This window comes from Lontra canadensis, unplaced genomic scaffold, assembly GCF_010015895.1.
Source record: "Lontra canadensis isolate GAN:19392208 unplaced genomic scaffold, GSC_riverotter_1.0 scaffold2, whole genome shotgun sequence".
NCBI lineage: Eukaryota > Metazoa > Chordata > Mammalia > Carnivora > Mustelidae > Lontra > Lontra canadensis.
Window position 1 is genome coordinate 62138436 of NW_022630996.1, and position 26113 is coordinate 62164548.

Below are 26113 nucleotides of genomic sequence, written 5' to 3' on the forward strand. Positions count from 1 at the left end.
AAAAGAGTTTGTGTGTTGAGAGTGTATGAATAGAGATAAGCTAAATATATTCATGGCTTAGTCTCTCAGTTTATAACTCAACTGAACGATACCAGCCATCATAGTGATTGATTTTTAAACAGCTTTGAGATGTAACTCACATACCATACAATTCACCTATCTAAAGTGTACAATTCACCATTTTTAATAAGTTCACAGAGTTATGCAAAGGTCATCTCAATCTACTTTGAAATATTTTGTCTTCCCTAAAAGGAATCCCATGCCCATTAATAGTAAGTACCCACTCCTCTCCAACCCCCCTCCCTCACCTGCATCAGCCCTGAGCAACCACTATTTTATTTTCTGTCTCTATGAATTATCCTATCCTGTACACTTCATACAAATGTAAATATATAATCCATCATCTTTTGTGATTGCCTTTGTCTACCAAGAATATTGTTGTAAATAAAGATTCATCTATGTTGAATTGTAAAATCACTATATTGTATACATGAAACTAATATAACACTGTTAATTATACTGAAGTTCTAAAAATAATAAATAAATAATCATGTTATAACATGTATCATACTGTTTTTTATTGCAGAATAATATTCATTGAATATACAACATTATATTTACTCATTCATCAATTAATGGATATTTCAGTTGTTTCCATTTTGACTATTATGCATTATGCTATTATAAACACTGTGTACAAAGTGACATGGGTTTTCATTTCTCTTGGGTATATACCCAGGAGCAGAATTGCTGTGCTATATGGTAACTCTATTTTTAACTTTTTGAGGGCCTGCCAAACTGATTTCCACAGCAATTGTACCATTTTACATTCCCATCAGCAATGTATGAGAATTTCAAGTTCTTTATACCCTTGCCAAGAGTTATCATTATCTGTCTTTTTTATTGTAGCTATTGAGAATTTTTTCATATGCTTAATAGTCATTCATATGTCTTCTTTGGGAAAATGTCTATTTAAATCTTTTGCCCATTTTAACAATTGCTATTTTTTTTAATTGAAGTAAAACTCACACAATGTAAAATTAACCATTTTAAAGTGTATAGTTCAGTGGTATTTAGTATATTCATAATGTAGTATAAGAATTTTTTCTATCTAGGGGCACCTGAGTGGCTCAGTGGGTTAAAGCCTCTGCCTTCGGCTCAGGTCATGATCCCAGGGTCCTGGGATCGAGCCCCGAACTGGGCTCTCTGCTCAGCAGGGAGCCTGCTTCCTCTTCTCTCTGCCTGCCTCTCTGCCTACTTGTGATCTCTGTCTGTCAAATAAATAAAATAAAAAATCTTTAAAAAAAAAAAAGAATTTTTTCTATCTAATTCCCCCTCAAAAAGCAAGTGTGTAACATAAATCGTGTTTGTATAAACTATGTAGACAAACTAGTATAGTATGGCTCAAGACCCTAAGTGTGCAAAATATCCTTACCAGTCAGAGCATTTCATGAACTCACTTGAGAGCTGGCCAAAGGCCAGTAATGAAAATAGGCCCTTCATGGGAACATGTAAGATTTGAACAACTCAGCCCTGCTGGATTAATACTTTCTCACACAACTTATATCCAAAATATATAAATAACTCTTAAAACTCAATGATAAGGCAAACAAACTAATGGAAAGGGTAAAAAGCCCTAAACAAGCATTCAGAAAAGAAGATATATAAATGGCCAAAAAGCACTGGAAAAGATTCTCAGTATCTTTACTCATCATAGAAATGCAAATGAAACCACAATGAGATACCACTAGAAGAAGAAAATAAAATAGAATTGAAAAGACTGACAATACCAAGTGCCAGCTTTAAGAAAAAACACTTGAAGTCTCATATATTGTTGGTGGGATTGTAAAATGGTGCAGGCACTTTGGAAGATAGTTAACATATACTTAACATAAAATTCAGTCAACATACAATTAACATAAAATTCAGCAATTCCTCTTCTAGTATTCACCCAAGAAAACAAAATATATGCCAACACAAAGACTCAATTGTTCATAATAGGTTGTATAAAAGCCCTAAACTGTCAACAATCCAAATGTCCATCAATAGGTGAATGGGTTTACAAATTGTGGTATAGTCTCACAATGTAATCCTACTCAGAAATTAAAAAAAGCTTTACTTTTCTACAATACCGATACATATATCATAAACAAATATCAAAAACATTAGGCTGAGCAAAAGAATCCAGCCATGTCTGATAGCTTATGAAATTCTACAATAGGCAAACCAGTCTGTAATGTCAGGGATAAGACCAGTTGCAGCCTATAACACTGGAAATGGTAGAGAGAGGTTGATTGAAAATAACCAGAAAAGAATTTTGAGGAGTAAAGAAAATGTTCTATCTTGATTAGGGTTTTGGTTCTATACATTTGTCAAAATGTATCAAATAGAACCTCTAAAATGATTGCATTTGATGGTATGCAAATACATATACAAATACCTCACACAAAAGTAGATTTGTAAAAAATGAAGCTGGACTACTAGATTAATGCTTAATTGCTTTTTGCCACTTGTCTTCCAATTACATGAGTAAAGAAATCTCCTTACTTTTAAACCAATTAGAGTTGATTTTCTAGAGTTGTTTCTAATAGCATCTTTACAGATATATCTCATCAATCATAAAAAATATACAAATATATGCATATAATCCAGTTGATTATTTTATGTACAAACCTCATGTATATCAAACAACTAGGTTTTAAAAATAGTTTTCATATATTTTCACAGTTTCAACCATAATTATACTTTAATCTAGATATTCAGTTTCTAACCAAAAGTGACACCTTCTTTCAAAATTTATTCATTGACAAATTATGCACTCTCTCTAAAAAATGGAATTTAAACTAAATTAATATCTTTAATTGTTAAATGATATATATGTGAAATTTGCCTTTAAATATTAGATACTTAACTAAAAAACATATATATATAAATAACTTCATGACACTCAGATCTGAAATTCCATAATATATTTTGATTTAAACATAAATAACCAAAAATACTAATTTTTGAAAATTTCTAGTATGTAATAAAAGGTTTTACATAGATAATGACAGATAGATAGATAAATAGAATTTGTGGTAAACTTTCTAAATTTGAGAAATGTTGATTTGTGGTATTAAAGAAGGTAAGTATTATAGAAAAAATTATATTCACAGTTTAGTACCTTTATGGGTTTTTCTCTTCCTTGATTGTTAGTAAGTGACAAAATGAAATGACTGGAGTTCTCTCTTCACTCTTTCATCTAGCGCTCTTTGCTATCAATGAATTGTTTATAGAAACAAGTAAATGACACATAAAATATAGATTGCATAATCAACCCAATAATGATTCACATATAAGGAGTTTCCACTTATTCCTAAATTGTGTTATCTTTGAGTCCTATTTCCTCTCTACTTCTCCCCTAAAAACAGTGTACTGAAGAATAGTGATAACACTGCTATTTTGTCACTTCATTTGGATTGGGTACCTACTTACATTTCAGCAATATGTTATACCACTTTCCAAATCAATCTTAGAAATTGCTTCTAAAGTGTAATCCAATTTTTATCTGACTAACCATGGGATCATGTTATGCCCTAGAATAAGGGTTGATTTCTTTTTCCTTTTTCGTTAATTAATTAAGCAGATAGTCATGCCTGGCCAAACTAAGTTGCATTATATTCTTCTTGTGTGATGTAGTAATGGTGATACTGAGTTCTAATTCAGTTGATTAGTGCTATGAATTGAATTGTTTGTGTTTTCCCCAAATTCATATGTTGAAAACATAACGCCCAAGGTAACAGTATTAGGAACTGGGGCCTTTGAGAGGAGACTAAATCCTCTAAGAATGTAGTAAAAGAGGCCTGACAGCACTCTCTAACCCTTCCAGCAGGAGAGGACGCAGCGGAAGTCAGCAGTATACAATCCAGAAGAGGGTCTTCACCGGAAGCTGACCATGCCAGCACTATGGTCTCAAAATTTCCAGCCTCCAGAATGGTGAGAAATAAATTTCTGTGGTTTATAAGCCACCCAGTCTGTGGTGTTTTGTCACCAAACTAAGACAGTTAGCATATTCCTACATCAATTCTCTTCTTGCAGTACTTTTGCAATGGAGCTGTCTATATAAAGTCCAACCATAAGAAATAAATAAATGAATTTGTTTTTGCCCTATAATGTCTTCTTTCCCTTTGACAGGTTAAGGAAGGAAGTTGTCTAAATATTCAGTAAAAACATGTCCTGAAATACAAGAAACTTAGTAAATAAATATCCAATAAGTACTACAGAAAAATGAGAGAAAATAGTGGTCAAAGTGTGGGATTCTGAATCAGGCAGATCTGAGCTCAAAAGGGTTTTCCACTTGGTAGCAGTATTATCATGGAGACACTTAACCTCTCTAAGCTTTATCTTCCTAATCTATTAAATATACAAATGAGAGAAACTGTAAGGACAAAATTAAATTACAAATAAGAAAATGAAAATCTACTTAAGCAAACTGAATGAAGTGACACATGTTAGTGTTCAACAAAGGGTAACTTTTATTATTAAAAATTACTGTTATTACTTGTATTATTTTTTTCTAGGCTATAATAACACTATTTTATTTTCATTACTTGCTAAACTATTGAAGTTCAAAGATAAGGCATCGGGAATGGTCTTATGTGGATCACAGTCTATTGCAGGAACAAAACATGTTAACGGGCAGTTATAATATAGTGAGATTATTTCTAGCACAGTATGAAAAATGGTCCATGGTATTTCAAGGGAAAAAGATATTATAGGTGAGTTCTACCTGAGAGTGAGGGAACGTAAAGGGTTGCAAAGATGACAGAAAATCCTCAATTCTGCTAGGACATTCAAGTTTACTTTTAAAGTACCTATATGGGTCTGTTCATTTGAATCCATTTTCCATAATCACTACTTTAAATTTTATCCAGCCCTCTTCACATTTATAGTGCCTCCTCTCTATCCCCACATTCTCTACAGACAACAGAGCTTCATGGTTTGGGAGGAAAGAGACGTCATCAGGTTAGAACCAATTAATTTCACTTTTCCTAATACGTAAATCTATATATACTAGAACCTATCAATATTCTTTCATTCCTGTCACACTGAAGGAACTTAACCTCCATGTGTACTCTGGATCTCATCTCCCCAGCCCTTTTAGGAAACCACTGTCTATTCCTCCTTCTCTCAACAGCTCTGTTCAACTGGATCCTTCTAGTTGGCTTTTAAATGTTTAGTGTCTCCCATAGAAAAAATAAAATAAACCAACATCTCCAGACACTTTCTTTCTTCCCTTTACAAGGACACTTCTTTAGAGTTTTCTATGCATAGTGATTTCTTTTTCTCACTCCCACTCATCTTATTCTAGTCTGGTTTATGTCCCCATCACTACATGAAAGTAGTTCTGTTAAAGGTAACCAATAACTTCATTTGACTAAGCCCAAGAGAAATATTTCTTCTTTGACATCTGGGGAGCATTGTCCATTGTCACGTGGACAATGCTCTTTTCCTTGAAGCACTTGTTTTCTTGGTTTCCAGGATACAATATTGCTTTTGTTTTTACAACTGATTACCTCTCTGTCTCCTGTGTGGGCTTACTGACCTGCACTTGGCCATTATATTATGAAGATTCTTGAAGTTCCATCCTCTTCTCATGTCATAGTCTAAATAAGTGATGTCACCCATGTCTGTGACTTTAATTATCACCAGTATAACAATGACTCATACCAAGTGCACACATGGCAACTCCTATTAATTGTCTTAAAGACATCAAATTCTACATTTCTAAAACCCAATTCATGTTCTTCACTTCCCACAACACTTATAATCTACTTAGCATGGTGGTGTTCTAATGTGTGACAAAGGATTAATAGTGATAAACCAAATATCTGCTTTAACTTATCCATCTCCTTTATCCCCCGATCTATTACAAAATCATATCAATTTTAGCTCCTGAATATCTCTTACTTCTGTTCTTCTTTATTTCCACTGCCACCCCCACAATCCAAGCTGCCCTTACCTCTCATTCCAATAACTACAGTATCTTCTGTAGTCATTTTCTGTTACCAAGTAACAAGTTATCACAAACTTAGTGTCTTATAACAACATCAATCTGGTAGTTCATAATTGCATAGGTCAGAAATTCAGCATAGGGTAAGCATAGATAAGTTCTCTCTCTCCATGGCATCAAAAACTGATATCAAGGATCAGGTAGGCTGAGGTCTTATCTGTAGGCTCTGAGGGAAAACCTACTTGAAACTCATTCTAGTTATTGGCAGAATTAAGTTCCTCGCAGTTGGAGGACTGAGGTTCTTATTTCCTTGCTGCCTGTTGGTCAGGGACTGCTCTCTGCTCCGACATCTTCATTCCTTTCCTTCCATTTTTATGCCATCAATGACACATAAAATCCTTCTTGTGCTCTGAATCTCTGACCTCCTTTTCTGCAAACTGCTAAAGAAAATTCCTACTTTTAAGGTTATTTTAAGTTCAGATCAGATCCACAAGATAATCTATGTATTTTAAGGTTAACATATTTGAGGACTCAATTCATCTGTAAAACACTTTCATAGGATATCAAGATTCGTATTTGACTGAACAACTGCGAGAAGGTATATGTACACCAGAGAATAAGAATCTTGAAGGCCATCTAAAAATTCTGCCTACTACAGTCTCTATACTTATTCTTATCCTCGCTTACAGTTCATTCATGCTTTAGCCAAAGTAATCACTCTACACCCCATCCTTGACACTGAATACATTCCATGGGGTTTTGTTTGTTTCTTGGTAAAAGCATCTATGTAAGGTAAAGTGGAAAGTAAATATCTGTCTTTGAATAATTTTGTTCAAAAAAGCATCATATAATTTGCATACACATGGTAGATAATCATCTAGCCTAAGAGTCATCAGCAAGGAAGAAATGCATCAGGCCCAAACACAATAGCCTCAAATATTAGACCATTCATTTTAGAATGACATGATAGTTCAATGATCCAAATTATAAATCTAATTTGAGCATTTAAGTAGACAGTTTTGGGAACCACCTTAGGGAACAGTTTGTATAGACAACTCAGTGAAAGCCGAGTGTAAATATGGTGGAATAAAAAATAAATATTGAACAGAAAGAGGGTTGGAGTTTTGAAAAAATATAAAAATTCAAACATGCATAATTTAGAACTGTGATACTATAGACCTCCTATTTCTCCCACTGACACAATTGTTTATGTCAATGTTAGTAAATCATATTTTCATTAGCTGGACCATCAACCAATTGGTATGCTTACAAAGACAGTTTTTCAGATGAGGGGAAAAAATGGTTTGCTTCCTTGAAAGGACAATTAACTGAAATGGGATTTTCGTGTTGTAGACAGCCAGTAGCTATATGGAACAGTTCTGTTTAACTGTTATGGTGACCAAGGACAGCAGGGCTGCCTGGCAAATAGTTAGAAAAGTTACTGTCAATGGAAATAATGAAGTATGGATGTGCACAACCTGGAAGGAACAGCAAACAGCTTGGGATAAAATCGAAAAACAACATGAAACTTGGGAGGCTACGAAGTCATATTTTGAAGTATATGGTAAAGAATCTCATTTTCTTTTTTTTTAAGATTTTATTTATTTATTTGACAGAGAGAGATCACAAGTAGGCAGAGAGGCAGGCAGAGTGAGAGGGGGAAAGCAGGCTCACCGCCGAGCAGAGAGCCCGATGCGGGGCTCGATCCCAGGATGCCGGGATCATGACCTGAGCCAAAGACAGAGGCTTTAACCCACTGAGCCACCCAGGCACCCCAAGAATCTCATTTTCTTAGAGTACTGTAAAGGCTTTACTACACACTGAAACTTGGGCAGAAGTGCAATGATTTCAGAGATCCTCCATCTCTCAGCATGCTATGGCATCGTTTGCAGAGCTCCCTAGGTGCAGCAGGACACACCATGTGGCTATGCTTTAGCAGCGAAACCACACTACTCCTCTGTCCCACTCCCACATTGCTTTTCTTTTTTTATGGGGGCAAGCTAAGCTAGTCTTTGCAGAATTTGAGTCAAAATGAACTGCTTTGGCATCAAAAAGTCTGAGCTTAAACGCCAGCTGCTCAGAAGAGTAGTAGAAAAGCCAAGTACTACTCCTAGTACTCCTACTACCTGGAGATTTTGGCACTCTCTCCCACTGGGAATAGAGACCTTAGTCCCTTAGCTGGGCAACCAGAAAAGCCATCTAAGATGTTATCAGAGAAATTCTGACTACATCTCCTCATAACATGCTAACAGAAGTTTACTTTATCCTCCAGGTTGGGAGAACCATTGGAAGTTTCCAAACACGGGACAGAAATGATTAAGCCTGTGTTTAAAAGAATAATCAGCAACAACATGAGAGAGGGATTTGGTCAGAGAACATACATAAGAGGTAAAGACATTACAAAATAATCCAGACCATGAACTAGGCAGATATTCTGGAAAAAGGGGATGGATTCTAGAGATCTGTACTAACTCAGTCATCCTAATTTTCATTAAAACACTACTGAATCATCCAATTGGTATATTCATATATATTCTTCTTGGGTCTAGCTTGTTGCTAGGACATTAATATCATTAAAGATCCAAGTAATTGTCCACAACTTTTCCACACTTAATTCTTTAGACATCAACGAAGCCATGAAGTATATAAATAGAATCTAAGTTTTATACAAAATCAACACCTAAACAAAATATATTAGTTAAAGCATTTTGAAAGCTGTAAATCACTAAACAAATGTAAAAAATCCCTGATACTTTATCTTGCCTAGGTGGACTCAACCCCACTTCCATCTGATCACCTAAACATGCAAACCCCAGAGAATAAGATTAATCTATCCATGGTTCTTTGACTTCTCTGAGTATCAGGATGGTCCCTGAGGTAGCCCAGAATACTGATCTTTATTGAGTGATACTCTAATCTGGAGTCTTATCCTTTGGTCATTTCTACTTTCTCAGTAACAGGGGACTGCTCACTCTTTCTGATCTATTGGCAGCTTCCTAATCTGCTGATAGAATCACAGAATCATTAGATTCAATCCAGACAATTTTTATTAAGCATTTACTATCTATGCAGCATGACACAGTAGACAAAGTGGAAAAAGCTATTGGTAAGTAAGCAACTATTACTATTCTCAAGTAATCTCTAATCCAGTTAGGAAGATAGATAGAATCAATTAAATGTAGTGTCAGAAGTGGGGAAAAAAAAGAAAGTATATATAAAGTGCTATGGGGTATAGAGTAGATATCAAATTGTTACCCTACTTTTTCCTACAGTAATTTTCCAGACAACCTTACCAAAAACTGACAACTGAATTTATTTCAGAGGCAATTTATATTAAAATAAAATAAACTGAAGGAAACAGTGTAAGATCAGTTATTCCTTACATTATCAAAACTTAAAATTTCTAAATATCCCTATATGAGAGCAATTTTAATTTTCAAACAATGTAAAAAACAATGTAAAATTAATTTTGAAAACCAAGAATGACAAAAAATTACCTTTAGTTTGGTCAATAATTTACAAATTAAATTTTACATGTATCTATTAGGGAAAATACATTGTAAAAAATCTTTTTAATTATTAAGGTATTTTCCTTAAAGTAATAGACATTTGAAATCAACTATTTTAATTTTAGTAATCACAGGAACACCTACTTATATTTGAAAAATCAAAGAACATACAAATGAGCCACTTTCAGTTTATAGAAAATATTTGATGCATTCAAGGATTTACATTTTCTTTATAACTTCAATGATTTTTACCAGCTTCCAAAGATTTGAGGTATATAATTGGAGAGTCACTGATCCAAGTAGCCTATAGTTCTGAAAAGGAGTCAGAACTGTTTGGATTTTGGGGGCACTGAGAAAGAATTAGAAAGTGTGTGGGAAGCTAGGATTGAATTATGAATAATCATAGATGCTTTATATCCAGGAAGTCAGTGTGACTTACTGAGATGTTTTTTTCCTCATCTAAAGTAAATAAGTCCCTAACATAAAATGTTAAAATTAGTGGGGACACTTAATGATTTTCTGCCTTGGACCTTCTTATTTTACAATGAGGAAACTTAAAGAAGTTAAAATACTGCTAAGAGTTACTAGCAATATAGCCAAAAGTATGACCTAGGTTTTACTTTAATTTAAATACGTTGTCTTATCCAATTGATTAAATTAAAGAGAAGTACTTTTGTCCTACTTTTAATGCTTTAAAAGATTGGTTATGGGATGCCTGGATGGCTCAGTTGATTAAGGATCTGCCTTCAGCTCAGGTCATGATCTCAGGGTCTTGGGATAGAGTCCTATATTAGGCTCCTTGCTCAGAGGGAGGAGTATTCTCCCTCTGCCTTCTGCTCCCCTTGCTACTGTGTGCATGCAGGTGGCCTCTCTATTTCTCTGACAAATAAATAAATAAAATCTTTAAAAAAAAAAAAAGATTGGTTGTAGTACATTTTTTCTAGTAATACATGTAAAATTTAATTTGTAATTTATTGACCAAGCTAAAGGTAAATTTTAATGTTATTTGTACAGGAAAAAAACAACTTTTATAAAGAATATAAAATCTATATTGATAGCAATTTGTGTACATGTAAGTTTGTCTGGAAACTTGAAAATACAAATTGATACATTATCCTTTCCAAGAATGGGAACCCCAAATAAACCACAAACAAATTAAAGCTTGTTTCCTCCAAGAAAGATTTGTGTCTGAAGGATTTGTGAGTTCACTAAGTGTTTAAGTAATTAGGAGAAGAAATATTGGATAATACAGGGAATGATACTTCATCCCTATTTCTACAATAATTACTTGCCTTCATTTCCTAAAGTCGTAGATGAAGAGCTAATTTCCTTTCTGTTGTTCTGTCTATAAATGAGATTGTCATTTGCTTCTGTTTAACTCTGATTAAAAGTAATAACCACTTAACTTTGACTATTTAATCAAGTTTTGATCAAAGTCACCTGTCATTGACAATAACAATTCAAAATATGTATTATATGATATATTTGTCAAGGATTGTATGTTGTGTTTCAAACAAGAAAACAAATCCTACATTGCATGTCTTTAAAGAGCACTCACATTCTTTTACAGAATTGACTGTTGCTGGGTTTTGTCACCAAGAGGCCAATAGTTCAGGAGAGAGAAGGTTTTTACATCAAGCAAAAGAAAAAGTTGGGGCTGAAGGCCCTGTATAAAGATGTGTCACTGGTTACAACACTGGGATGAAACCTTTCCAAAGCCATCAGACACTGTAACTACTGAATCAAGACTACAAAATAAATATTTAAAGTAAATTAAGACATAACAATTTGAAACAGAATAGGAAAAATACAGATCAGTACAAAATATACTAAGGAAAATAGTCTAGAAAGCAACTTGAGTCTGCAGAAAAAAAATGTTTTAAACCCAAAATGGTGAAGGTATGAATATATATCAGGAAAGATACAGAAGATCAAATGACACTAATAACCACATTTACCTAAATAGTAGCTATGTAAGATAATGGATATGCTAACTAACCTTACTGTGGTAATCATTTTGTAATATATATGTATCAAATTATCAGACTGTATACCTTAAACTTATATAATGTCATTTGTCAATTATATCTCAATAAACCTGGGGAAAAAATAACCACATTAACCTAATTATCAATTACATAGCACTATACTCAATAACTGAAAATACATATTCATTTCAAGTGCTCATGAAATATACATGAAGATAGACAATAGGGACCATAAAATAAATCTTTAAAATATTTTAAAATATTAAAAGTTTATACAATGTATTCCCTGACCAAAATGGAAATAAATTACAAATCAAAAAAATAATACATTGAGAAAACACCCAGATATCTGGAAACCAAACAATTTACATTTAAACAACTCAAGGGTCAAGAAGAAGTCACAAAGAAAATTAGAAAATATTTGAACCACTGATAAAAGCACAACACATCAATATCTTTGATATGTAGCTAAAGCAGTACTTAGAGAAAATTCTAGTAACTAAATGCTTATATAAGAAAAGAAGGTCTCAAAGCAATGACCTAATCTTTTCCACTAGAAATTAGAAAAAGAATAGCCAATTATACCTAAAGCAAGCAGAAGGAAGAAAATAATAAATACAAAGGTAGAAATCAAAGAAATTGAAAACAGAAAACCAATCAATAGAATCAATGAAACCAAAGTTGGTTCTTTAAAAAGATAATAAGAGGGGAGCCTGGATGACTCAATAGGTTAAGTGTCCAACTCTTGATTTCAGCTTGGGCCATGATCTCAGGATTGTGAGATCAAGCCCCTAGGCCCAGTGTGAAACCTGCTTGGGAGTCTTTCTCCCTCTGCTGCTTCCCCCTCTTAAAAAAAAAAAAATAAATAAAAAATAAAAAAAAAAAGATAAAAAGATCAATAAGACTGAAGACCTCTATTAAAGCTCACCACAAAAAAGAAGACACAAATTATCGATACTAGGCATAAAATAAAGGACATCACTATAGATCTTGAGACACTGTGAACAGCTTTGTACCAGTAAATAGGAAATTTAGATTAAATGAACAAATCCCTTGAAAGCCACAAATTATGAGAGCTCAATCAGGGAAAAAATACATAACCTTATAACCTGAATAAGTCTATACACATTAAAGAATGGAATCCTTACTTGAAAACCTCACAAAGAAAATTTCAGGCCCAAATAAGTTCACTGGTGAATTCTACAAAATATTTAAGGAAGAAACACCAACTTTACATAGTATCTTTATCTACCAGAAAATTGAAGAGAAAGAAATATATCCCAATTTATTTTATGAGGTGAGACTTTGTTGTGATATCAAAAATCAGATAAAGATATTATAAGAAAAAAGTACAGAACAATATTCCTGAAAAAACATAAATGCAAAAAATAAATATAAAATACAAAAGTTTTTAAGAGAATTATAAAGGAACAGAAAAAACACAAATGAAAGGAAGATGCTGGATGCCCAATTTCTACTGGAAGAGGCTGATACAATTACTCAGATATATGCACATGCTACCTTTCACAGAAAATGGAATATGATTAAGAGGGTGAAACCAAGAATGGATAGAACACAGCCAATACCCTCTAGCCACAAATGAGAACTCAGGGGGGCAAAGCAGAAAGCTGTGAAGGATTATCTCCAAGTCCTGAAACCTAATCAAGGAACTCAGGCTAAAAACTTGTCCTGGCCAAATTTCAGAACTGCATTCCTTTTTATCTTCCATATTGCCCTTTTTGAATTCTAATGCCTATAACTGTTAACAATACTCATCTTGTTGGGGATGAGTGTTGGGGTCATACAAGTTTTCTCTTTAGTTTTATAGGTCCATAGACAAAGATTAATTATGCCCCAGGAGTTACACTTAATGAATTATACCCAAGAGCCTCATCTGCATATGATTTAGATAACTCAAATGTTGAGAGTTTAGCCTTTGAAGCTAATGAGATTTAGAGGAGATTCTGGATGTGAGCCAATGCTGTAATGGGGTAAGACTCTTGGAATCCTCAGGAGGCAATGACTGTGTTGTTCATTTGGCAGGGGCTTGAATCTTTGGGGGGCCAGATGGCAGATTGTGGTAAGCAGAATTCTAGGATTCCCCCCAAGAATTTCTACCTCCCTGCTGTACATGCCCTGCATAATACTTGGGACCTTGAATATGATAGGTTTTACTCCAGTGATTACATTAGAGCAGAGATGATCTTAAGACAGGAAGATTACCAGGTAGGTCTGGCCAAATTATATGAGCCATTAAAAGCAGAGAGTTTTTCCAACTGGTCACAAAGGAGACATGCAGATTGTCAAATCCATGAGAAGGATTTGATATGTCATTGCTGGCTTGAAAATTGAAGTTATTAACTTGCTCTGGAGTGACAGAATATGGAAATGGGCAAAAAGTAGCAGAATATGGAAATGGGGGACAAAATAAGGAAAGAAGACAAAGAAGGACAATTATATGACCTAATTACATGTAAAAGTATGTATCTGGGAATGTGGGTGAATGCACAAAGTATATATTAGAAGATTAACTAAAATATTAGCAATAATTATATAGGGATACTGAGATTTCAAGAGATCTTAACTTTCTTGTATTTGTGTGTATCATTTGAATACATTAATGTAAAGATATATTATTTTTTTAGTACTGAAAAAAATGTAACTGTTTTTAACATGATGGAAATAGAATTTATATATAATTGTTTAAAAAATGATCTACAAAATTATGTGATATTACAAATAACAAAACAAGATTGGAAGTTGAGGGGGTTAAGATGGGAGAGAGATATTCTGTAAATCAATAAGAATAAAGTCAAATAATCAAAGAGGAAAAAATAGTAAAGGATATGAACAAAAAACTTTTCAGAAAAACAAAAACTAATAGCAAATAAACATAATGCAACATAGTGGTGATCACATAAAAGCAAAATAAAACCATAGTAAGATATAATTTCATACCTCTAGCCTGACAAAAAATAAATAAAAACAAAGTCTATTAATACCAAATAGTTGATGAGATTATAAAATAAGAACACTTTTATACATGGCTAGAGAAAATACAAGTTTAAGAACAATTTGGGGCTATCTGATAAATTTGAAGAGCATTTTCTATGATTTAGCAATTCTCTGTTACAGACCCTCTCACACATGCACACAAGGAGACATGTACACAAATGTTCACAGCAGCACTACTGCTAGGAGAGAGACAAATTGTAAACAACCTCAGTGTTCTTCAACAGAAGGTTAGATAAATAAATTGCACTCTACTCATCTATGTAAGAGTTGCATCAATATGGATGAATCGCATAAAATTTAATTTGAATTAAAAAACAAGCTGTCAGAGGAAATACCGACTATGAGACCATTTATTATAAAACAGGCACAATAGCCACAAATGTAGTAAAAGCTTACATGAGAAGATAAACACTAAATTCTGGAGACTGACTGGAGAAGGATAAATAGGAATGACATAAGGATGGTATACATAGGGATTTTCAGCAATAGTTTCTATAAACTATATATATACACACATATGTATATATATACACATATGTATGATATCTCTATATATGATATATATATCATATCTCTTTATATATGATGCCTCTATATATTTTATATCTCTCTGTATTTTATAGATATGACAAAATGTTATGATTAACAAACCTGAATGAAGGATGAATGATGATGAAAACATATGGGTCAATTTTTTCATAACATAGAAAATCCTGTATTATTATGAAAATGTATTTTCCAAACTTGTAATAATTTTTAAAATGGAAATATTTTTTAAATTATCTGGCACATATTAGTTGATAAAGTCTCACTTTATTTTGCTAGTTGAGGATAATCTATTATTACTAAGCTGTCAAAGTTCTATTAGGGGTCATTTGTTTGATCATAATTTCATGAGGAACAGAACTCTTAACACCAGGTATATACTTAACAATCGATCAAACCAAGACATGGTTGAGACAGTCATTTCAACTCCTCAAGATCAATATCAATCACTACGATATTGATTGGAATACAAGGCCAGATATAGATTGTGAAGCTGGAGGAAATGATTGGCTCAATTTGATTCCACAGCAAGTACAGAAGCGACCCCAGGGAAGGGAAGCCACAAAATCCTTCCGATGAGTCAGATGAATGAAATTAATTTAGATTCCTACTCTTGAACTTTTTTTTTTCAATCCTCTACTTTACTTCCAGGAAAAAATTTTGTTTTGAATCCCACCTTTTGGGGCTCAAAAATGACATTATTTCTGAAGGTTTCCTGGACCCATTTTCCAAAGAGCAAGTCCAATCTAGTTAGGCTATACAATAATAGGGATGTAGGTTCCCCTATGCTGGATTAAGAACCAGAACATAAAATCCAGAGAAGGAAAATTTGGTAGACTCAGAGAGTTGCATACAAAGGGACAAGACTGTAATATACTGAAATTTTATAACATAAACCATAGTATTACTACCTAATATATATCTTCTTGAAATATGAAAACGTTTATAATGAATAGATACCTTTAAATACCCCATGACATATGAAAATGTTTATTTCCCTATGATTATGAGTCATTACTAGAACTGAGATGAATCAACACTATGACTATAATATACGAAGAGGAGCTTTTATATACACATATGTACGTGTATATACATATATATGGTGTGCTTTTATGGGCATTTAAAATGCAAAAGATAAAGATATTACTATTTGGGCTTCTTTCATTATCTTCTTAAGCCAATCCCCACATTGCCACATGCAATTGTGGAACATAGTAATTGGTGGTCGGTCAAGAAGAGTGAAACAACATAATCTGGGTATTCAAATCAGCAGAATTCTGACTATCCAGCAAACAAATACCTCTATTATTCTGCTAACAAGTATCCAACTCAAATAGTAGAGTTATACATAATATCTGCTGTTACATAAAATGTATCCAATAGCCCTCTGAAAGTCTTTTTGAATACATCCTCCCACCCTCCAAGTTAGGGGAAAGAAAGAGAATATCCCTACAGAGCTCTGGCCATTATGTCTCTGCACAGCAGTGTGGGGAGAGGTAATCTCATCCAGCCTGCAAAGGAAAAGATGTAGATCACATTATTCATGGATACCACCTGCTGGTAGACATGCAGCGTTGCCACACAGAGAAGGGCACAGAGGGGAAATACACACTGAAATGGAAAGACCAGAGTATACTGAATAGAAGAAATAATATTTGGGGGGGGGGAAGCAATGAAATTGAGTAGACTATATAGCAAGCTGGTGACAATATCTTACTCCTTGAAGAGCTTTTTGTCTGGGTTTTAACTTTGAAACGCCTGTAGTAGCAGTGACATTAGCAATGGGCTCCACTTTATAACTTTGTAACTACTAATAATTACACATAAATCCAAGATCTATAGACTATTAATTCTTACATCAAGAGCAGTGATTCTCAAAGGGGACAATTTTTTTGTTCCCCTTGCCCCCACTGGGAAATATGTCAATGTCTGGAGAAAATTATTGTTACCAAGGGGCCGGGGGAGGCTGTGCTAATGACATCTAGGGAGTAGAGGCCAGGGATGCTACTAAACAGGACAACCCCCCCGCACAACAAGATATAATCCAGCCCAAAACAAAAACAGTGCCAAATCCTGACCTAGAGGAACTAATTCGAAAATTAAAATACAGAAAATATTTTTATTTAATAAACATTTATGGAGTGCTTATTATACAGCCAGTGCTCTTCTAAAAGCTTTACAAACATTAATGTATTTTATTATCATAACAATCCTAAGAGGTGTATATTAATAGCCCCATTTCTAAAATGGGGAGACCAACACAAAGGGGTTACATAGCTTGTGCAAGATGCAAGGACTAGCAAGTGCTACAGTCATAATTGGAATCCAGGGACCCTAGCTCCATAGTCCACTCCCTAAACTATGAAACTATGCTGATGACCTTTCTGTGGACATATCCTTTCAGCCCGAGTAGATATCCAAAAATAAGATTGCCATTTCAGTGATTTTTCCTGCCCATCTTGGGGTCTTCTGATAAAACCTGATGAAATCAATGTATTGTCAGTTACCACAACCTTTGGTGTCCCTATTTCAAGGGAGTAGGGTGGTAGAGTGGCAGGGAGGGAAGCCCTCTGGGTATTGCAATTTAAAAGATTTGAGTTCAAACTTTATCCCTATGCCTTAACTCTAGAGCCTTCACCAACTTTCTAAGCCTTAGTTTCCTTCTTGTAAGATAGGAATTATTAACACTTGCAGTCTTTCTGCAAGGAATAGACTTATGTGCTGTGCATGGACATAGAAGGCACTGATAGCCATAACAGCCAATAAAAATGATTATCATTATTTTTTCTATTTAATAGACCAGAATTCCTTACTAATAACTGACTGATTCCACCTTCCTTCATCCTTATACTTCTCTACCTCCCTGCCTACCCAAATCTGATTATCATGTTTTAGAAAGATTTTGACTCTCTTAGTATATCCCATTAAGTGAAGTTAATATTTGCATTTCCTTGGCTATGCAATGATTGAAGTCACTAGGAAAAAGTGTATAGGAATACTGGCTTTGTGGCTATAGTTCCAGTCTCTTGAAAGAAGATTTCTTTATTCATCTTATTACTATGTTGATTTCTTTATTTCAGCGAGTTCAGATACAAGATTCAATTTCTCCTATATTATTCCCTTATCTGAAGCAAGACTGGTCTCAGGTAGCAAATAACATTATATATGGTTCAATTTGTGTTTACAGTGTCAAATAGGACTCATTAGATTGCCAGTCACAGAAGACCCACTTAAGCTAGCTTGGGAAGGGAAGGAGTTTATGCATGAATTCCCACTACTGGGAAGTTCAGAAATGTAGTAGGTCTTGAGGTTTCAAGCATGGTTAGACAGAGGACACTGCCTCTCTGGCCATCTTTCAGAGCCTTCCGTCTCTATTGGCTTTCTCTTTGATTTCTTTAGAATGGACAAGATTATCAATGGCTACCCTTATCAGTGTTACAAGCTAGTAGATTTTGCTTTGTTTTGTTTTGATAGACTTGTTTTTTGTTTTGATAGACTCCCTATCAAAAGTTCCTGGCTGGAACTTCCCTGAGAGTCTTTAATGTGGTGTCATTGAACATCTGTGGCCAGGGAGATAGACTACTTTGATTTGCCTGGACGATGCCAAGTTCCTTGTCCCTCCATAGTCAGGAAGGAGAAAGCTATCCTCATATAATCACACACACACACAAAATAATAATAATAATAATAAAATAAAATAAATTAAAAAAAATTCCAACAAGAAATAAAAGTTTCATCATTGGAGAAGATTGAAAACATGCTATCCGCTACAGTCACCAAAGAGCTCAAGCTTGGTTTGTAAGGAAACAAGCTTTGGTTCTGTATTTTCATGCACTAGATTCCTAAATCAGGGTTCTCATTCTCTTGTCTTGAGAATTTATCTTAATCCGAAAGACTAAATGTTGTACCAGTACTTAAAGATCATTACTGAGAAAAATATATTTAACCGCTAAAACAGGGCTAACACTGATGGCAAAAATGGGAATGGATGGGAAGCTTGTTGTCAAGAAAAGCACAGGATTTAAAAAATATGGTGACAGGTAAAAAAATTGTGTCCAGATAAGCAGTTGGCATCTGAGAAGTTAAGACAAGAGTCAAGCAAACTGAAATTGTGTATTAGCAGGCCTCAGTAGCAATACTAAACAAATCCAAACACCCATCCCATCTCTTTTTTGACTATTTTCTATAATCTGGCACCCACAATGGCTGGAGGAATAGAGGAACACCTAAGGAACCTTTCATAATGCAACCCAGAGTGGATTAAGGAGACATTCTTTCAACATAAAAACACAAAGGAGAAGAGCTCCTTAAGAGAAGTTATATTTGTAATGACACAGCACCAGCTCTTTCATTGATTAACATAACAAAGAAGTAAATGACAATCCCTATTTGCAAGGAATACTAGTCTTCCAAATTCCCCACTTTGGCAATGTCATTACTGAGGCTTCTGTGCCTCCCCCGCTACTTTCAACAACTGAAAACCCTCTCTTAGACTTCCTACCCAATGACTGAATTAGAAGTGACTGAGGAGGAGGAACAACCCAGGTTAGAGGATAGACTTTTCAGGAGGAAACCAAGAAGGTAAAAAATCATGGAGCAGCTCTAGGGGTTGACAGAAAGAAGGGGGGTTAGGAGAATATAAAACCAATAATGAAAGCCAGATGACAGAAGCATGGGAATAAACTAATGTGTGAGAGAAATGACTTCTGAATACCCATCACCCTGGATATGTTGGAATATGACATCTGAACCTGAAGTAGAAGACTATTCTACTCAGACATTCTTCAGGATGCCTTGCATATGCTTAGCTAAGAGTAAGATGGTTTTGTGATGGATTTAGTCACTCTTGTCTTCTACAGTAAGGGAGCAGAAATCTAGGGTGACACATTCACTTGAGACAAGTTTACTGAAAACCTGCTATATATATGCTAGTGTCTGTGTCAGCACCAGGAATATACAAATAACTAGTACAATACATTACTGACAGAAGATAGTGATAGCTTTGTAACAGTAGAATGGGAAAAAAAAAAGAAAGGAGATGAGACAATAGAGAGAGCTTGGAGAAGGGCATTTGGAAAGTAATACATGGGCCCTGTATTTTAGGAGCTGGGAAACTGGAGGATGTTAGGACTCAAGTTATTCAAATAAAATAAGGACTTGTTATAAACAGGTGTTTAAAATCTAAGAGGAGAGCAGAAGCCCAGGTACTAGAATTAAAATGCCACGGTCAAATCAAGACTAACAATAACACTGACTTGATCTTAAGTGCCCCATAGATCTGTACTTCCTGAAATCTCTTCCCTGATAAGATGCGGCAGATCTTAAAACCTAAAGATGGAGATGAACCCACAGGTGATAATGGTATCATATGCAGAAGGAATAAAGTTGTAGAGACAGTTACTAAGTAGTCTATTATGACTAGACAATGAATAGCTACTTAGTCATTCTACTTACTTGCTCTTTGCCACTTATTCATTTGGGTTCTTCTTTGATTCTTTTAGCTAGGCTACCAACAATTTTTAAATATTAGCCAATCACAGCAGTGGAATTATTGAAATTCTTCATCAAATTCCTATTTTTCTTAGAGCATTATCTGTAAAGCATTTTAATGCGATTAACACAAACGGCAGAGAATATGTATATATGCCTTTTATTGGTGCTGATGGCCCAGCTCAGAGTGATCCTCCTTAAGCATGAGAATTTTGTATTGCAGTTATTATTTACCAAATTTGTATAATTTGTGTTGTTGTTAAAATGTTTACCCCCAAATATTTTAGCAAGAGCTATACACTGTTTATCAAGCAGCTTTGGGTACTATTGAAACCCTGCCATATGTCACCAAGGAAACAGACTCAATCTGAAAACCTCAGTTTTAGAGCAAAAGAAAATTATGTTTTGATCTCCACGGGAATTGGTACAATGGTTACATCTGGATAACATTACCACATGTGGCTCCCCCCTCCCCCCTTCACCCACCAGACAATACGAACATTTTGAATATTCCTCAGAAGTTCATGTTATGTGCAGTTGTATGGGACACTGATTCTACTGGTTTAAACAAACTCTTCAAGAGGCTTTTGAATCTATTCTAATAACAAATAAACTCATTTCTGTTAGAGTTATGCTGCAAACTTAAAGCCTAACTTCCAGGAAAGTGAAAAACAAATAAACAAGCAAAAACTATCCTGGAATCTTGATGGAAACCTGGTTCTACTGAGATAAATTTTATGAGGAACCCTTTGAGGAAAAAAATTTCCAATGTGTTTTTGTCAATTATTAATTTATAAGATTGACTTCCATCTTGTATGCCAGACTGCTGAAAGAAGACTGTAACTGATACTATTTAACCTCAAGGCACTTTGCCTTCAGCCTCTAAATATACCATAATGCCTGGATTTCACGGTCATATTTTTTTAATTATGATTTCTTAAAGCCAAGAGATGAGAACCATTTTGACAGATGTTGGGTTTTATTGTAACAAATATTGAATGGAATGGTCTCTCAAGGTGGTCTTACTTCATGCAAAATGCCCTTCACTTTCCTGACTCTAAGTAGGAGGCTAAGAGATAATATTAGATCATAAATAATTCCCACAAATCCAAGTTGAAAAATTATGAAAATATCTCATGCATGTAGCCATACTCTCAGCCTCTTACTGATTTCACTTATGAGACTATCTCTAAGTAAAGATTTCATGGAGTTAGTGTGACAGACTCCTTTAATAATGCAATCATTTTTTATGTGTCTTGGTCATGAAGAAAGTTGGAACATGATACCCATGATACAACGAACTTCTCACAAACTGTCACATTTCCTTTATCCTATCTGGTTCAGAAATGAAGACTAGCCTTCTGTCACAGACTCACAAGAAGCAAAGATCAAAATTATAATTTTTATCAATATACACTTAAGTTTCAGGTAAACTGGATTCAATATACAGATTTTTGAGTTCACAGTTCAAGATGGCGATGGAAGAGGATCCTGAAAGTGCTTACTCCTGGAACACACTGAATCTGCTGCTATGTAAAGAACTACTTTCTCTGCAAAAAATACTATCTGAGCCACTCCCAGCCTGAGGCAAAAAAGAGAAGGTCCATCAAAGAGGTAGGAAAGGCTGAGACACAACCTCACCATAAACCCCAACACCATCCCCACCATCCCCCACAACTCCCTAGCAGAGACCCACAGTGGAGAGGGAACTCAAACCCCACAACTCCTCCCTAAGGAGCAAAGGGTTTCAAACCCTTATCAGACACCCCCAACTTTTCAAACCTGCATCTGAGAGACAAGCCCCCAAATATCTAGCTTTGAAAACCAACTCAGGCAGGAATCCACAAGACCTACGGGGCTGTAGTGACCTGGGCTCTTAATCGGCCCACCCTTTAACTCACCAGTCTCAGGACCCAGTGTGGGAGCCGCCGATCCAGGGGTGCCCACACTTTATGTGGGAGAGGGGAGTTGGCCTGACAGACAGACTGATTTGACACACTTCTGGGGGCCTGCTGGGATGCTTTCTGGGAAGAGAGGCTGAGGGTGCCATCTTCGAGTTCTCCCTGCGCCTTGCTCCAACTAGTAGGCACTTTTTAAATTTTTTTTAACTCGAGATTTGTTTTTGTTGTTGTTGTTGTTTTTGTCTGTTTGTTCCCTTTTCTCTCTCCGTCTCTTTTTTTTCTTTGCCCGCGGGCGCCATCTCTAAGCGCTCCCGCTGTCCCCCTCCAGCCGGTGCGTGACATTCTCATGCTCGCTGGCTCGCTCTCTGCCACACTCCAGGGTGCCACTGTCCCCTTTCACACACGTTTGGTGTCCTGGTCTTTATGACTGCTGCCCGCCGCAATCATGCCCCAGGAGATGTCCCTTGCTGTCCTGGCTCTGGTGTACGAGAGGTATTTCGGGGTCCCATGGGACTGTAACCCTCAGAAAGACAGATCTCGGCAGGCCAGCACCCTTAGGGTACTGCACAGACAAATACAGCCCCACTCTTTCTGTGAAAAAGGCCTGTTTTCACTTCCGGGAGCTTCAGCCTGAGGGGCAGGCTTCGGGTGCGGCCCATCCCCACGAGCTTACAACGTGAACGTGAACGTGAACGTGAACGTGAACGTGGACGTGGACGAGGACGTGGACGTGGACGAGGACGTGAACGTGGACGTGGACGTGGACGTGGACGAGGACGTGGACGTGGACGTGGACGTGAACGTGGACGTGGACGTGGACGTGGGCTGATGCGCACTGCGTCCTCACGCTCTCTCCCTCTGCCTCCTGGAAGCTTGCCTCGGGCTCCCAGGCGGGAGCTTATACTCCGGTCTGGAGACCAGATTTCAGCAACTACCACCCAGGGAACACCTCTAGATCACCAGGCACATCTGCTTGCAGTTGCACAGGACTGTGTACACTTGTATAATTTAAAAGCTGCTGCCTGAGGGTCTGGATTTCAACCACATGCCACAATATAGCATATTTAAATAAGAAAATAAGAAAAATAATCTTCCCCACTCTCAGTAGCAATCCTTGACTTTTTCATTCATGTCACCCTCCAGTCCTTGTCCACATGCATTTTCAGAATATGTATTGGCTTTAATCTTCTAACACCGTACTTCTCAAATACAATATTTGCCTTAGAAAAGATCTCTCTTAAAGAGCTATGCTTGAGCTTTACCAAACACAGCGTTACTAATATATACGTCATGAATAACTATGAATATCATAAGCTACCCTCCTTATGTTTCTTGTGCTCTCCTGCAATATTTCATGGGCTGACTGCTAATTAGTGCCCATCAAAATAAATACATCTATTTCTTCAGTTGCTACTTATCAAACTTAACGGATAGAGTCAGTGGTTCCCCATGTTATATTAGAACCAAACAATTGTCATTTTATATAAAAACAAATTTCTAACTTCAAAACCTCTGCATGCATTTCCCATAATCATGTGAGGATTTTTACAAATCTCCTTTTCAGTCTTTTGATTAAAACTTCCAAATAATAGTTAATTTTAAACAACTCGGCTTTTTACAACATACCACTACCTCTTCCATTACTGTAAGACTTAATGATTATGGTCTTAAGGTAACTTAAAGATTTCTTTTAGTAAGCCTTAACTGGTTATCTTTGTGAACATTTAATTTTTTTTACTTGGATGCAGAGTGAGGGGTTGGTAACTTCGGTGATCATTTACATCAGATTAATTCTAGCCTATATCCTTCCTTTAAGTAAATGAATTAACCTTATTAAACCTTATTTTGTTTTCAATGCACTTTGTGGTCTTGACTATTTCAATTACATGTACCACATTATAGCACATTAGAAAACTCTAAATGAGAAAATAATCTTCCACACGCTCACCAGCAATCCTTGACTTTTTCATTTACTCCCTTCTCCAGTTCTTGTCCATATTCATTTTAAGAAGTTGTCACAGAATGGTGAACATTCCAGGCTCTATGGCAGGAATGTAAGGAAGTTATTTTTCATCAGACTTCTTTGCATCATTCTGTTGAAAGTTCATGAATACATCTTTTAAAGACCTCTTTTTTTCTGATATTGTTTTTATTTAAAGAAATCAATTCCCATTACTGAGGCTTACTTAGGAAAGGTCTTCACCATTGGTTAACATCCATCTCCACATCCAAAGGTGTCTCGTTTCTTCCGGTCCTGCATTTAACATCCTATTTAGATTTTTTTTTTTTAAACATGGTTTTGGGACAGAACACAAGGACAAACAGACCTAACATCTTTTTAGCAATTGTCATATTTTTCTCCCTATGTTGTAAAGAAAAGGTTTATGTTTAAAGGAAACTAATCTCTCCTGCTCTAGCCTATATGGGAAAGGGAGAGGTATGAAGGAAGATAGTTATTGTTATATCTATTAGAGTAACCATGATATCTGCTAATCCTTTCTAATTATAAGTTGAAAATCTATTTACATTTTAAACAAGTTCTACTATAACTCTTTATGTCATTCTTAAAAAATCTTATAGCAGAAGTAAATATCCCCTCAAAATTATTCAGACAAGATATAAACCCAAGAGTTGTTCAGTATAAAAACCCATTTTCCTGGCATCTTAACTTCATTTCTCAACCAGATAAGACACAAAACAGCAAATATTATTAAGTATTATTCTAATTGCTTTTCACATGTTTTAACTTTTTTAATATTCACAACAATCCAATGATGTAGATACTATTATGAATCCCATTTGCAAATAATGAAGCAGAGAGGTTAAGCAATTTTCCCAATGCAAGCAATCCGGCTCTACAGTCTTTGGATTTAATCATTGCACATATTTATTCTTTAGATTAACCTTGTCTACCTTGTCTTCACGTTCTCACTTACACATCCACAGGACTTACTTGTATTTGAGCATAGCTAAATATACATAAGCAATGCCACCTTAGAATTTTTTTAAAATTTTGAGCTAAAAAAAAAAAATCAAGGATTACATTTGGAATATTCTAGACTTTAAAAAGAATTTCAGGCAATTGTGATTCAACCTCAAACTTTTTGAGAAAATATTAAGGAGATTGATGATGTATAGAATAGTGCTTTTCATTTAATTATAGTCCTATACATGGTACAGCAGACAAGGAATTAAACCAGAAGTGAGAAGACCCAGTTCTAGCCTTGGTGCTGCTCCTAGATAGATGTGTTAGTTTAGATAAGCCACTTTCTTTTTAAATTAGTTTCTTAATCTGATTAAAAAAAAAAATTCGGAACAAAAATATATGTTTTGCAGCATTAGCTGGATCCTGTTCACCACTGGATTCAGATATTTTGATGATGAGCTCAGGTACTCCCTGAACACAGAAAGATGCCAGAGATGTTTCTTTACAGCCTAACTGCTAGCATTATGCAGTGCTAGGGAGTTTTCTTTGCCTTCTAACTTTCTACATAGGTTCCCTGGCCCAAATTTTCCATGTCTCATGCTTGGTGAAGGTTACATCCACCTCAGGGTCATGTCTCTGAGCTCTCCTGCTCTGCCCTCAGCCTCTAGCAGCCTGCTTCCTTGAACCTGATGAGGGCTCTATGCACCTTGGGGATAAATCTCTTAGTCTTCTTTCCCTCT